The sequence below is a fragment of the Macrotis lagotis genome, chromosome 1, assembly GCF_037893015.1.
Source record: "Macrotis lagotis isolate mMagLag1 chromosome 1, bilby.v1.9.chrom.fasta, whole genome shotgun sequence".
Lineage (NCBI taxonomy): Eukaryota > Metazoa > Chordata > Mammalia > Peramelemorphia > Peramelidae > Macrotis > Macrotis lagotis.
The window spans coordinates 576,209,935-576,216,589 of record NC_133658.1 but is presented as its reverse complement, the minus strand read 5'-3'; positions in this window follow the sequence as shown (position 1 = coordinate 576,216,589).

Sequence of the window (6,655 nt, the reverse complement as noted above, 5' to 3'; positions counted from 1 at the left end):
TAACAGATCATAGACTAAGTGAATATATGCATGTAAATATATATACACATACATAACTACATTTCAATTTAACTAGTTTCCTTTATAATCCTATGTATTTTATTTTATCCATTTAAAATATTTTGAGGTTACCAAATGATGCATGATATAAATAAAGGGTAAACTCCTCTGATTTAATATTTTCTGAGCTCAGCCAGAAAGTAATTAGCAGCTGGAGAACTCACAGCACACTGCAAAAGCATCACCTCCTCCAGCACACTGTTTCTGAACTTACTTAAGGGATACAGTGATGTCTAGGAATGACTGGTTAGCGCTGCACATTTCTCATTTAGAATATAGGAGGAGGTAGCTTGTGACTTGGGAATGAAAATAGAATCAGGTTTATAGGAATGTGGATGTCAAACTGGAAAAGACCTTAGGAACCACATCTTCATCTCTTCCCTCATGCTAGTTAGCTTAGTTTCTCTTTAAGAGATATTGAGATATCCTTGGAGATTAGGCTGGCTCAGAGGATTAAAGGATCAAACTATTGATCACCTCCTCATTGCCTGGGTACAAAGGAATTGTGAAAATTGTTAGGGGCGCTCTGACATTTGGTGGATCAGGATGGGAAACTGGAGAGAGTGAATTTTGCTCAGGTGAATGAATTTAAGGTGTCCTCAAGGCATAACTGTGTTGAACAATCTTCTATTGTAGCTAAATCAATCTCTTTTTAGTTAAGGGTTGAATGACCTATGGATCTCTCATTTTTCTCCATTATCCAACTTAAAGTGACCAGAGACCAGTCTTAGTTCTTGACCTGAACAGAACCTTAGAGGCCATATAGTCCAATGCTTTTTCAAGGAAGATTGGTTGACTTGTCTGAGGCAATAAAAGTAATGAGCATCGAGATAGGGTTTTAACTCTGGTACTCTTCCTCAAGCACCAGGCTTATTTCCACTGAAAGGAAATAAAGCAGAAACTGAAAGTCAAAAGAATTAAGGGAAAATCTCTTAGGAGTGAGAAGACTCTCTGCCTTGATCATATCTCTTGTATCTAGTTCTTCCTTTCTATTGGCAGTTCAATTCAGGTTCTCATCTTCTTTAACCCAGTTGATTGTAATAACCTCACCCATAATTGTGACAGGTTCTTTCTATTTTCCTTTCTAGTCTATCTTCCATATCTGAAGAATATTTTCCATTCCAATCTGAAGAATAGTTTTTCATATGCATCCTTATGACTTGTATCAGTGATCTTTTGTCACTGTACCCTGACTTCATGTTGTCACTACATCAGTGACAAAAACAAGATAACTCAATTATACAATGTTTGATTAAGTGGGAAACATAAGTCACATAGGGAAAACTCCTTGTTTGATAAATACTGCTAGGAAAACTGGAAGGCAGTTATACCATATTTCATAATCTATTCTCAATGCATATGCAACTTTAGTAATAAAGAACATAGTATAAAAATTGAAAATGAAACATCATATATCTTTCAAAGCTATGAGTAGGAGAAATATTCTTAGCACGAGAGGTTCATAGTACACAATGAACATATTTTTGCACTTTTTAAATGTATCAATCAGGTTTTTTTTGCCTCTCTAAAAATTATAATTATTATATGGACTGACACTTGGAAATGGGGAAGGGGAATGGTAGATGGGATACTATGGTAATAAAAGAACCAGAACATATAAAAATATTTAAAAAACAATGATAGGAATTAGAGTTATGTAACAGAATACTAGATTTGACTGTCTCTGGTTCATTATAGCACCAGGAAGCAATTAGTATTACCTATTGCACATTGTTCTATAGCTATAAAAGCTTTGCTTGATGACCTTGGGCATAAAGGTCAATAAAAGGACTTAAGAAAAAGTAAGAAACATGTTTCACTGACCCAGGATGGTGGTAGATGTCTCCAAGAAGTGTGAGACTTGTGCTCACTGTGTGCAAAAAAGATACTACCAAATTGTACAACTGTATTTGGGAAACACAAAAATGAATAACTCTTGGAATTTCTCTGCATTGATTTCCTATCTCTGGAAAGAGATGGGAAGAGTATAAGTTATATATTGGTGATAACTGTCCATTTCATAAAATATGCACACCCATTCCTAAGCAGGAACCCAAAAAACTTCCATATTTGCTAAAGTATTGGGGGAAGGTGATTTCTGGGTATATGAACTTCCTGCCAAGATCCCTTAGACCAAGGTAGAGACAAACATTAATTTTGACTGAATCAAGAAGTCTAGAATGTCACCTTACAACCCTAAAGGAGACTCACAACTTTAACACTTCAACATCCTACTGATGAACACTTTAGGGACTTGAGCAAAATCTCAATAGAACCAATGTATGACTCTACCATACAAGCATACAATTCCCTTTATCCCCTACCTGCTGATGTTTGGATTTGAGCCATACCTATCTATTTACTTGTGTTTTGTAGTTTCTTAGGATGGACACTACATACACCAATATATAACTTGGTTAAGGGAGAAGCTAAAATAACTTTACCACTTGGCTACAATTTTAGCCCAGAAGAATGCTGAAAGAATCAAGGCACACATTTATCATACCCACTGCTGGAGAGACTGAGGTTGGTGGATCACTTGAACTCCCAAGTCCGAATCCTTCATCATCCTAAATTTCATACTAGTAATGAGCTTATGAGAGTCGGAAGTCATTAGGCTGCCTAAGAAGGGGTGAATAGACCTCAACTGGAAATAAAACAGGTTAAAATCCCCATTCAAATCAGATTCAAGTGGATTCAGTCCATAAGTGTTTGCTGTACTTTTGATCTGATAGAAATAGGGAGATCCAACCATACTGAAAGAAATAAATGAAAATACAATGTCTGAGTTAGTTTTCAAAGTCTTCAACAAGATGACAGAATTTGCTAAGAAATCTTGGTGTTTACTGGATATACAAATGAATGGAAAAGTACTCTGTGCCTCTGGAGAGAATGAACAACTTATCTGTTTATAAAATAGCCTCAGAGATTGGTGAGGGCCCAGTAAAGACATACATACCATTGTCACCACTGATTGCCAAGAGGTATATTTGTTGGACACTTTGATGAGTAGGTAGAGAATCATAAATCCTTGCTTCAGCAGATACTAAACTCATTAATCATGAAAATAATTCACCCCAGAAAATGGTTCTGAAACAGACTTTCAAATGAGGTCATTCTATGTTCTATATTCTCAGTTCAAGTGATAAGAAAGGAGTGAACTCAGAAGTTACTTTTTATTTTACTTCAGTTATATAGATTCTTAGGGTAAAAAAATGGTATGGGTGATGTCTTTTGATTCTTGAGTAAATTTAAGTGAGGCAGAATTGCATGAAGTCACTGGTCTCACTCTCTTTTCCAAAGACATCACAGTCCAGTGGTAGGACAGACTGGCTGTGGCTCATGCTGTAGTGGATGACCTTGGCATCTTTGATGTCTAACCAAACTCTGGGCACTGCACTGCACTTGATTCAGCTGCCTTCATGATTGTTAGAATAAATTGTTCTCATCCACCCATTCCACCAGGAGAAGTCTTCACATGCTTGGGATAGACACCCCCCCCCAACTCATTGATGGACTTGAGACCCCTAGTTTGCCCTCAGCCTGGTTAACTGCTCTGCTTTAACTGGTTTAATCCTGGTTTAACTGAAATTGTTTAATGAGATTTACTAATTACTTCTTTTCTAGAGATTCTTGGAATAAAGACATACTTGAAAGAGCATATTTAACAGAGCTAGCCAATCTAGGTCTTTGATAAGCTTAGGTCTAGGTAGACAAGCTTATAGTTACATTGAGAATTATAATTAATTATAATTACAAAATTATAATAAAACTCTTATCATCAACTAGCTCAGATAAAGGGGCAGACAGCTCAAGAATGCATGAGAGCTAAGGCTATCTGTCCAGTGAGCAGAATAACTTATAATGTATGTCATAAGGAAAACTTGGTGAAATGGTTTCACATGAAGTGAGGCATCCATGCTAATTCTTAACTGTCTTTCATGTAATTACATATGTTCATTGATGTACATATTAATTATTGCATGCTTAAGTGTGCTTTGTTATATTATTTGTTTCTGTTTGTATTGGTGTCATGTATGTATTAAAATTATAGTAGTTTGTTAATTATCCATGGTATTATTAGTTTTGTATATTTTTGCAAACCCACTGATATTATTGCTTTAATTTTGCTTAATGTTACTTATATCTACTTCATTATATGGATATACATTTGCTCCTATGATAGATGTAATTTAGACTTGTAGTCACTGAAACCTCTTGTGAAGTGACATTTTACATTGCACTATAGTTATTGCTTTTATTACATGTATGATATTATAATAGTTCCTTTGTTTTGTTGTGTTAATGTGTATTTTGATGCTGTGTTGTATAATTTAATATGCCAAATGTACTCCACCTAATTTTTGAAAAGCCTGCAAAATTCCAAGCACAGGAGAGGAATATAACTTGGTATTGGAATGTTTGACCCAATTTACCCAAGATTCCCAGAAAAGAAGATGAAATTTAGCCTTAAATTCTTGTATATGTAGCCCAATAGTTTTCTTCTCACCTTGAGAGAAGGACCATTGAGAGTGGGGAGGGGGTGGAGGAGAGAAGAACAATGAGCTGGAATGGTCCTTTAAACTCTTAAAAATGATTAAGGATTTTAAAGAACTTTAGGTTATGTGGGTTATCAATATTTACCATATTAGAAATTAAAATGTAAACATATTATTTTAAAAATAATGTTATTACTTTGAAAATATCACTTATGAAAATATTATTTCTCAAAACAAAAATCTATATTTTGCAAATCTCTTAAATGTTTGACTTAACAAAAGCTAGCTGGATTTTTATATGTGCTTCTACATTCACTCTGGAGCTATGCATCATTTTAATTGGTCTATGAAAACAAGCAGGTGTCACACAAATATGTATTTGGAAAAGGAGGAGTATTTTAATAGACAAATTATATTTTAATATTATTGTGAAAATAGTTTTGATATGTCCATTGTCATATAGCTAGTTAAGTGTCTGAGGCCAAATTATGAATTCAAGTTTTTTCCTGCATCCAGATCCAAGGCTGTATCTACTCTGCTACTTGGCAACTAGTCAGTATTATGGGAGACTTATCAGCTTCGAAATTAAAGGACTGGAGGACCTGGAATATGATATTCCAGAGGGCAAAGGAGCAATTGCCCTGAAAAATTCAGCATATTCTTTCAAGGGAAAAGATGGATTTTGAGCACAATAGAGGACTTTGACACAACCTAATAAGATCAGAACTAACAGAAAATTTAATCTTCAAATACAAGACTCAAGAGATGCATAAAAATGTAAACCAAAAGAAGAGAAATATTAGCCAATGAGATTAAATGGAAAAATAATGCTTGTAATTCTTGAGAATTATACTTCTCCTGGGACAGTTTAAAGAAACATAATTAGGGAGTTTGGATATTTCTATTGTGACAATTGGAGGGAGGGTACTTAGAAGGTGTGGGTTTAAATTGCTCAAGATGTAATGGTACTTTAACTCATGAAGGTTGTATTTTTAATGGGACAGTTGGAGGGATGGTACTCAGACAGAGTAAATGTACTCAGAAGTTCAGTGATTTATCCAATGTATCAAACCTGCTGGACCGGGGGAGATTAGTGGTTAATCTTGATGATATGCTCACCTACTCCAAGTACCTTTCCCAGAACACCCAATTGAACTGGCCATCTGGTAATGCCTGTGCCAGCCCCAAATATTCACCAATTTGGACAACTGCCGATTTGAGGAGGAGATGGAATTACTGGGGCTTGCACACACACACACACACACGCACACACAAACACACAGAGGTTGGTAGGGAGTTTTATGAAACCAAACCAGGGAGAAGCCATTCTGCACCTGACAAATTCTGGCACCTTGAAAAGCCTAAGTGAATACTGGAAAGAGGACATAGTATTGATATTGTAGAGGCATTTTCAGCTGTCTACAACCACATTTGGGGTTTTCCTGGCAAAGGTACTAGAGTGATTTGCTCTTTCCTTCTCCAACTCATTTTACAGATGAGGAAACTAAGGCAAAAAAGGTGAAGTGACTTTCCCAGGATCAACCAGCTCTTGAATGTCTCAGGCAAGATTGAACTCTTGAAGATGAGTTTTTCTAACTCTAGGCCCACTAACTCTATCCACTGTGCCACATAATAGGCACTTAAATGATCTACCCCTTTCCCCTTACCTTCCTATCATCTTTGTCTTTACTCATATGGTAGCACTGTTCCACTTTAGGAACAACCCTCTCAAGGATTTGTAAAAGCCCCCAAGACTTTCTAGTCAACATCAGAGGTGGTGAATTCAATCAATGAATTATTTCTCTTTAACTCTTATCTTGATTTTAAACATCTTCACAAAAATAGCACATTTCCTACAAATTGTCTAAAGGAACTTTGGAATCTGGAAGAAAGGTGCCATGGCTGCTCACAACAGAAGCTATATGTAAGATGTGGAGGCATCAACTTACATGGTGCAGTTTCCATTATTTTCCACCTATTCAATCAATGACAGAATATTATTTCCAAGTTGGTTCAACTTCCTTATTAGCTATGTTACTGGACAAAGCAATTTATGGATAGATGTGTTAATTCAAAAACCTGAATTTGTATGTATA